Source organism: Gossypium raimondii, chromosome 10 (assembly GCF_025698545.1).
Source record: "Gossypium raimondii isolate GPD5lz chromosome 10, ASM2569854v1, whole genome shotgun sequence".
In the NCBI taxonomy this organism is placed as follows: Eukaryota; Viridiplantae; Streptophyta; class Magnoliopsida; order Malvales; family Malvaceae; genus Gossypium; species Gossypium raimondii.
The window spans coordinates 60,770,745-60,779,977 of record NC_068574.1 but is presented as its reverse complement, the minus strand read 5'-3'; the positions used below and the strand labels follow the sequence as shown (position 1 = coordinate 60,779,977).

General features: G+C 30.0%; 1 long non-coding RNA gene across 1 annotated transcript; it reads right to left on the bottom strand.

The window, feature by feature from the left end:
• Positions 1-4,167: 4,167 nt before the first annotated feature.
• On the bottom strand, positions 4,168-8,263 carry LOC105775219 (uncharacterized). The gene is made up of 5 exons (XR_001127683.2): positions 7,528-8,263; positions 5,930-6,632; positions 5,183-5,840; positions 4,640-5,088; positions 4,168-4,549 (listed from the first exon to the last, which is right to left on the bottom strand). It is a non-coding gene; the product is annotated as an uncharacterized LOC105775219 (long non-coding RNA).
• Between the last annotated feature and the right edge of the window lie 970 nt (positions 8,264-9,233).

The following is a 9,233-nucleotide window of genomic DNA, read 5'->3' as shown; positions in this document are numbered from 1 at the left end:
TTTCCTTTTACAAGCTTAAGACCAAAACAAAACCTTGTGCTCATCTCTTTGCTGCAGTAAACTACTGTTTTACGCTACTTTTGCCACCCTTCTCATGGCTCCATTTTTCCATATACTCATTAGATGAGGATTCAATTTTTTATTAAATCAATTTAATCAGTTATAATTTACAAAAAAATTAACTTAATTAATTAAAGTTCAAGAATCATCGTAATCGAATTGACTTTATCTAGGTCCATTTAGTCGATTAATCAACTTTAAATTATTAGTTGGATTATTGGACTTGAATTAATATATATTTATTTGATGTATTTTAAATAAATATATTCTAAATAATTAAAAACAATAAATTAAGTCGACTTTTTCTGTCATGTCAATTTAAAAATTAATCGATTGAAATAATTAACAAAACCGAATTCATAATACAAAAAATCATTCAAACCATTAAAACGATTAATTCAATTAGTCGACACACACTTTTAAGAAACAAATTACTATCATATACAACACAAACAAACAGTCTCTATAACTCGAACTAATGACATGTGCTAGGAGTGAACACTCTAGGCCAAGCACTAGGTTTCTCATAACTCCATTTGCATTATTGTTTTTCTATAAATTAAAATCGGGATTAAATGTCGGATATAAATATATATATATATTTATTAGTTTAATTTATTATTTTTAATAAAAACAGAAAGTTTATGCACTCTGATATGTATATATACAATCAATCACCGCACAACAGCTGGCATCACCCCATCTGCAAAAGCTGATATTTTCCATAAACATTTTCTTTACAAATTCAAAATTTCAATCTTCTAAATCTAAGAAAATCCCATTCCAGATTTCAGGAAAAAAGAAAATATGAAGCTATGTGTCTAGGAATGCATCTTCATCATTGATGAATATTGGAACTTTCTTTACAGGTGGCATGAAATATCTTTCTGTATATCCAAGCTTACGAAATTTAATTGATATCCAGTGTAAAATATTTTGGGTCTAAGTTTGCAGAGTGAGTTGGAAGTTTTTATTTGGGTAGTTTTCTTTTAACGTAGTAAACGAGTATGTAATGTAAGTGTGTTTCCATCGTATGTGTGAATACGAAAAATTAATATGTTCATTTCTAATTATTTAATAATATTTCAGTAAATTTTTAATGTTATTGATATAATTTTGATAAAATTTTTTTTATTTTGAACGTTAAATCCTGAACTAAAAACTATAAACTATGAATCTTGAGTCTCGAATCCGAATTTGTGGTTCGGGATTCCGGGTTCGAATTCGAGTTCTAAGTTTGGGATTTGAGGTTTAAGGTAAAAAAATGATCAAAAATATGTATCAATAACATGAAAAAATTTATTGAAGTATCATTAAATAATTGAAAAGAATCATAGATAATGTGATAAGAAGAGTCGATAAAATAATTTTCCTCTATTTATATTGTACTAAAAAATTCAAATTGAATTTGTATGTAAACATTAACCCAAACACCCCATCAAGATTCATGAATCAGACCATGAATTTCTGCATTAAAAACCATTTGAATGACGTGCTTGCAACAACTATCACTAACAACAACCAACTAGCTCAAATAAAAAAAAAAATTATAATGCTAAAGGACCTGAACTCGTATATCAAAACATGAAGAATTAAGTATAGTTTTTATAGTTTAAATGTTTCTAGAGCAATAAATTACAAGTGGCTAGACATGTTTAGTGATCAAAAAAGAAAAACACCAGACAAAGGTATGGTTTTAGTTTGTTCATTGGTTCTGATTCCACTCTAATTTACCAAATATATGGATAACCCAAACTCCATATTGCAATTATACAAAATGGGGTTCGTGGGACTTTGTGTTTTATGCAAAAACTTGCGTTTAGTTTAGTAATAAAACGCTGTTTATTCATAGAACTTATTTGGATTTAAACTTTTGTAAGGCTTTATTTAAGTATCTGTCATATGATTATCCTTTAATTGTTCCGTATCAAAAGATAAATCTCAAAAAAAGTAGATAAGACCCCTAGGGAATGCAGGGGGTGAATGGGTGGAAAATTCCAAAGGAGTGGAAAGCAATGGCTGCAATCATAGGAAAAGACAATGCCTTTATTTTAGGGGGAAATATGCAAATGGACAACAACATATAGGTTGTGGAGCATAAAATAAAGGTTGAGATTTTAGATTTGATATTGTACAGCTTAGCTCCACTCAATTTTCCGAGCACCATTTTTCTTTATGTTTGATAATGGTGCATGCATAATTACAGATGATTTCATCAAAAGGTCATCTCTATCACTATTTTGTCTGCGAAGAATTTTAACTTGTACTGTGCCATGTCTAATCATCTTGAATGTGATAAGGATAATGATAATGATTAAAATCTAAAATAATCACATTTAAACCCTGTTTTATCTATTATAATGTACTTTTTGTCTGTGTTTGTTTAAAGTGGATCTGGTCCAGAGTGAGAAAGTGGCTATAATTAATTTGTTGAATGTGATGTATCAACTAAGTAGATTAAACTCAAAATTATATGGAAATATAAAGTGATAGAATAATTATTGCTTAGTAACTTAAGTTGCCCATTACAATTTCCACTAATTATATGAAAAACTTGTTATAGGAAAAGTTCACTTCTTAATTTAACTTTAAAAACTTTTTGTTACCATTCATGAATCACCTTTTGATATTGGGAATTCCTTATAAATTATTGAAATATAATGTTGAGTTCAAGAAATACATCATTTGGATGGAACCAACTTGGCTCTAATATGTCATAAGTGTTATTTATTAAGAATTTAATGGAAGCAACTGAATTATGAATATAGACAGTAAAATAAACATGAATAATATGATAATCTTAAAATTTAAATTTGCTATAGGTCTTTATGTTTTTATAAATTTAAAATTTAATCTAATTTTCAGATTTCGAATTCAAGTCTAACTATTAACACTGTTAAACTTATTTTGTTAATTTGATTCATTATAGAATCGTTCTTTTTAAATTTAAAAAGTCACACCAATAAATTTGACAAAAAAAATTATTTGTATTAACAATTGAACCTAGATTTTAAAATCTGAAAAGTATAAAGATTAAATTCTAAATTTGTGAAAAATACAAAAAAATATGAAATATTTTAACCTAAGTAGAAAAGAAATTTAATTCAAGTTTTAAATGCTTAAACAACATGGGTGGCAATAACAAAAGTTTCAGCCCAAATTGATTTCATGATCGAAGTCCATGAATCATAGAATCACATGCACCATGATCTCTAAGTCTAATGGGTCTACCATGAAACCAACTCTACACTTCAAACTAATCCCAAATGATTCATTTGGATTTATTATTATTTTCTTCTCTAGTTTTATTGGGTTTCTCTATGGGATCAACATAAGCTCACCAATTTATCTAAGATTTATCCCTTTTAAAATACTTCACCAACACTGAATTGCCAGAACCCAGCAAGGGCGCCTTTAAAAAAATACTTCAAATTTGTGTTGAACCACGATGAATAGAATCAATAAGACAACCCTGTTCACAAATTCCGTTCTCTCAAAATATTAGTTCAAACACTAGTATAAAGTGTTTCATTTTCTATCATAGGTAATTCATAAGACTGAGGTCTTAGGTTTAGTGCATGGTGCTTTGGCATTTTATGTGAACGCCACATTTCTTCACCTTTATATGATGGACTTCATTGAATTTGGTTTCTTGAGTTTCTTCTACTACTGGATTGAAAATTTCTATGTAGAAAATAAATGAAGCCTCCTCATGATTTTTGTCTTTGTTAACCAAATTCTCAGTAGACAGGATAAAAGAATATCGCCTATATATATATATATATATATATATATTTGTTCTGTCTTAAATTGTATCTTCTAACATCATTATCACCAGCTGCTTTAAATTGATATCTGTAGATAAATGTAAGTTGAACATAGTGGTGGCAAAAACATAAACCTTTTGAAGTAACCTTGCCAAATACAAGGTTTGATAATAAAAATTAAAATAAATTTGTTAAGATCTACTTGTAATCTCAAAGTAAAGGACTTTTAATGGGACACAAACGGTGAGAAGAATAATCTATTTGTTAATATTTTCTGAAATAGAAACCAATCCAATTTTTATTAGAGAAAATTAAACCATTACTAACATAAAATACTGTGTTTTTAAGGAAAAATTAATAATCATTGAAGGAAAATTAATGGAGATACTGTATAATTAAATCTCAACTATTCTTTTTTCGATAAAAAAGAACAATATTAAGCGATTACAATATAAAACATGAAACTAGAGCAATGTAAAAGCATGATTGCGATCAGCCAGCAATATCCCCTGTATTGATAATGGAGGTTCTTCAAACAGCTGTAAACTTATGAATCCAACAGTAGAAGTTTTGATCATGCCATCAGTAACTTCATTCTAAAATCTCAACTATCATTTGATTGCTTAAAATTGAATTCCATGGCAGTAGAAGTTTTGTGGTAATGCATTGAAATCTCCAAACTCCATAATTGAAAATTTCACTGCAATTCAACAGCGCTATCTCTGCAAATCCCAAATAGATAATGGTCTCAAAATCTTAGTTCAAGCACAAAGTATAAAGCAAGCATTCAGAAGAAGAAATTAAAAGCTTACTTGTTACTCCTCTTTCGTATAGTTAAAGCTCCAACTATAATGGCCTTTCCAAAGATGTACCATTAATTCCCTATGAATTAAAACCAATCCACAACTAGTCGGTATGAATCTTACATATCTCCTCACTACAATGCTCAAACAACTTGAGAGGCAGTTACATACAATGAAATTTAAGCCCAAATTGATATGATAGTCAAAATCCAAGAAAAGAAAATATTAAGTTGCACCATGTTGAATAGAATGAAGAAGGAAAATCTGTTGACAACTTGCGTTGTCTCAAAATCTCAGTTCAAACACTTGTATAAAGTAAGAATTCAGTAAAACAAGTTAAACTTCTTACAGCTTAGTTGTTCCTCCTTGAATGGCTAAAACTCCAATTAAGCAGTGGCATCATTAAAGCTCCAAAGATTTGTCATTCCCTATTGTCTCTGTTCTGTCATCTTCATTCCCTTCATGGAATCAAATTTAGAATGTCAAAACTTAATCTCTACATTATGGCTAACTTATACTACAAAAACTACTGATGAAATAAAGCTCACTTACTTATGCAACTGAAGAATTAGGTTTAGTGCTTAAGTGTGGCTAGGACTTTCATGTTGTGGGGGTGGTGCTGGTTTCTTCATCCACATAGGATACATGTACACCACATTTCTCCACCTTTATATTTTCGTCTTCAGTTTCTTCTTCGTCTTCTTCATCTTCTTCTTCTGAGGAAGGGAGATTTTGAATGTAGAATTCAAATGAAGCCTCCTCATAATCCTTGTCTTGTTTAACCATATTCTTACTAAACAGAATCAGCACATGATCACCCATATACCTCCAATTCGAGTCTTCGTTTAGAAAGGACTTCCACTGACTTCTGAACGTTTCATAATCACCACCACTGCCGGTTTTGAATTGGCATTCACAGTAAAATGTAAGATATTCATGGTAGTAGCAGAGCGTGAGATCGACCACAAGGCAGATGGAAAAGACCAAGAATCTGCTCCCATTGGACCCTTTTGGGGCTATCTTCAAAACTAATGAAGAACTCGTGCTTTGATGCTCGAACTTATTTGCTGAAATTTTGTTTCCTGGGAAACAGCAAAATAATCCTTAACTAAAATAGGGATACTCCCATATCACTCTCTGTTTCTCTGCTAGGTACCCAAATTTGAGCATGGCATTTGCCTCAATGTTTTCAATTGAATCTTGATTCAAGCTGATGCAATTACAGAATATCATTAAAAACCAATCATCATCATCATCATTAGGATCGAGTTGATATGAAATCTGATCTGTAAAGGATACCTTTTCTAATGATGTACAGCCACGTGCATCCAAGTTCCGCATATATGGTGGAAGCTCTGAGAGTATTTTAAGACTCTCGCAATGATCCATTTCCAACCTATGAATGGTTTCAGATATCAAGATTGGTGAGGACACATCAACTGTTGAAATCTCTCTTGAACCGAACAGGATGATATTGCATTGTAGCTTTTGAATACTTGAGCAGCTCATCTTTAACCTCTGAAGATTATTTAAAGAGTCTATAGACAAGGTGGCTTCTTTAATTTGAGTCCCAGATAAATCTAATTCTCTTAAGCTTCTTGGGATTTCTGGGAATTCGATCATTGGGCAATGACTAAGATTCAGATGACGAAGGGATTCCAACTTTGAAATATTGCTTGATAGAATATTGACCTTCGAGTTTTTCAGGCATAATTTTTGAAGTCCGACGAGATGCTCAATTGAATCAGGCACTTCTTTTATTTTTGTTTCACTTAATTCTAAAATAGGAAAGTGTTTTGGGACCTCGGGAAACGTCTTGAGGTTATGACATCCGCTAAGTTCGAGTTCTTTAAGTGATGCCAAATGATTGAGGCAAGGAAGTTCAACCAAACTCACACCGCCTACAGTCAAGGATTTCAAGGTTGATTGCTCCTAATAGACTAGGAACCTTCCTTAATTTCTTGCAATCAGCAACGTAAATTTCCCTTAAATTAACAAGACTCTGTGCAAAGAAAATACAAATAGTTATGTTACTTTTACACATCATATAATTACTTTCGGTCGTATAAAAAATGATAAATAATATTATTTAGTCTATATTTAATGAACTACGAAGTATAAATCCACCCACCATTAATAGAACCAATCATATTATTCATTAACATATAGATTATAAACTATTTTTATTTTCAAAAGTATCTTAGATGAAGAAAGTAAGAAAAAATATCCCTGTTGATCAACGTCATTCCAAAGATATTCCATATCACCATGTGATAATTCCAACACAACAAGATTCCTTGGCTCAAAACCTGATATAAAGGGATAATAATCCCAATAAAAATATCTTAGCTCATTCGGAAGATATATACCATCAACTTGGTCAGCAAAAAGCTTCTCTGTCGGATGCTTAACTCAAAATCTCTTAGGATCGTAGAAGAAGATAACTCTAAGATTAATCATTCCCTTAAAATAGAATGATGTAGCTGTAGGTTATCAATTTGAGACATGTTTAATTTTATCACTTGTATTAGATTACTGCCCTATAAACAAAAACCAATTTGTAAAGTATCAACGCAAAGAAATTTATGGACATTCCGTTAAACGATTATATCAGCAGAAAAAGTAATTATATTAAAAACGATTTAATTTAATTTTGTTTTTATAAAGCAATGCATTAGATACTAACTCAATAAACCATCGTGAAAAACCCATCTTGTATATCCTAAGACATTGGACATTCACGGTGATTTGTGCAGTAAACTTAAACACTAAAAATAATTTCAAATGACCAAGTTTGTTAACATTTGACCACACATAATTAATCGAATTTTTACACTTTCTAATTAAAATCACACAAAGACATGAAGAATTTATATATAAATGCAATTAAAGCTTACATTATTATATCTCAACACTTGATACACGTCTTTAGCCTTCCATAGCCTACTATGCCTTCCAGGGTCCATAGATTCTTGGCGAACAATGTCTTTGCCCATCTCTTGAAGCATATCATGCATATCAATCAATCCAAAATATGATCTAACAAGTAGGTACTTGTCGATCAAGTTGCTTATTCCACACACAACACCTTTGTAACAACAACTTAGAAATTTTTTTACATCTTTTTCTGATGTTCCTTCAAACAAGATTGCAATATCAAGGAATATATTCTTCTCTAGTTCATCCAAATCATCAAAACTATTACTCAAAATCCGTGAAATTTTTGGTTATTCCTTTAGTTTATATATCCACCTCACTTTCCCACTCTGCTCTAGACTTTTGATATAAATTAGAACCCAGAACTATAAGAGCAAGCGGACTTCCTTGGGCATACTTTACAAACTCGTTCGATTACCAAGTAGACTTGACAAATCTCTTATATTATAATAATCCCATCTAATTTCGTCATCTTTATATTTTATTCCTGCTTAATATCTATTATATTACCAAACCCAACTCATATCTTTCTGGTCAATAGAAAAAACCATTAACAAGTATATGATTTGCATCACAATTTTGTCTTGCTGGAAGACCTTCACTTTCATATTCACACCCATCACCATTTCTCAAAGAAATTTTGTGTGTACCTAACCTTTGAATTCATTTTTAAATTTTTCTTGGAATCAAGTATTCAATACACTGATGATTACACTATAATGCTGAATTTTGATAATTAGGAATTGTGTACCTAACATTTGAATTTTTTTCAATTTTTTTAGAAAATATATGTGATGCATAGTTTACCAAGTAAACTTGACAATGCAATTATCCTTATAATATCCCAACTAATTTGATCCATTGCTAAACTTCACAAGTAATCACTAATGTATTTTGTTTTGATCACTCAAATTTAAAAATAATTCTATTTTAAGCACTAACTTTATTGTCATTCGATTTAATGAAAGAGTAATCAAATTATCACATTTGGGTGATGTTAGTGACTAAAATAGAATTTTTAAACTTGAGTGACCAAAGTAGAAACACACTAGTAGCTGGATGATTATTTGTGTAATTCACCCATATTTTTATTGTTTTAAAATTCCTTTTAATAAACCTTCACTAATTTTTATCTTGAAAGATACAAGAATGAAAAAAAATCTAGCCATGCCAAGCTAAGCCAAGCTTTTAGAATTGGGAGTTAAATGTGTTTAGAAATCATAAAATAATTATAAGAAAAGGTAATTACTGCTTTATAATTATAAGAAATTCTAATTCTCAAGATTTATTTATCTCACATAGAGCAATTAATCTTAAAAAGAAAAAAAACATAATTTCATTTTTTTCAAAAGTGAAAGTTATATTGACTAATTACCTATGCAATCCTTCAATTTTCAATCCCTTATATGAATTGGAGAGTGTATTTTTTAACTCAATATTAGAAATGTATTTGGGGTGTTACAATTACATTCAATTTAGTATGAATCACAAATTACAAATAATTACACAAATTAGATAACTTTGAGGCAATTTAATATATATTTTTAATTGTATCTTGTGTTTAAATGAGTATAAAACCAAAGTTTTTGTCCCCAATTTAAAGTCTTTTTCCTTATTTGATAATTTTGCTATTAAATTATTGATGAAAATTATGAGCAAAAAGCAT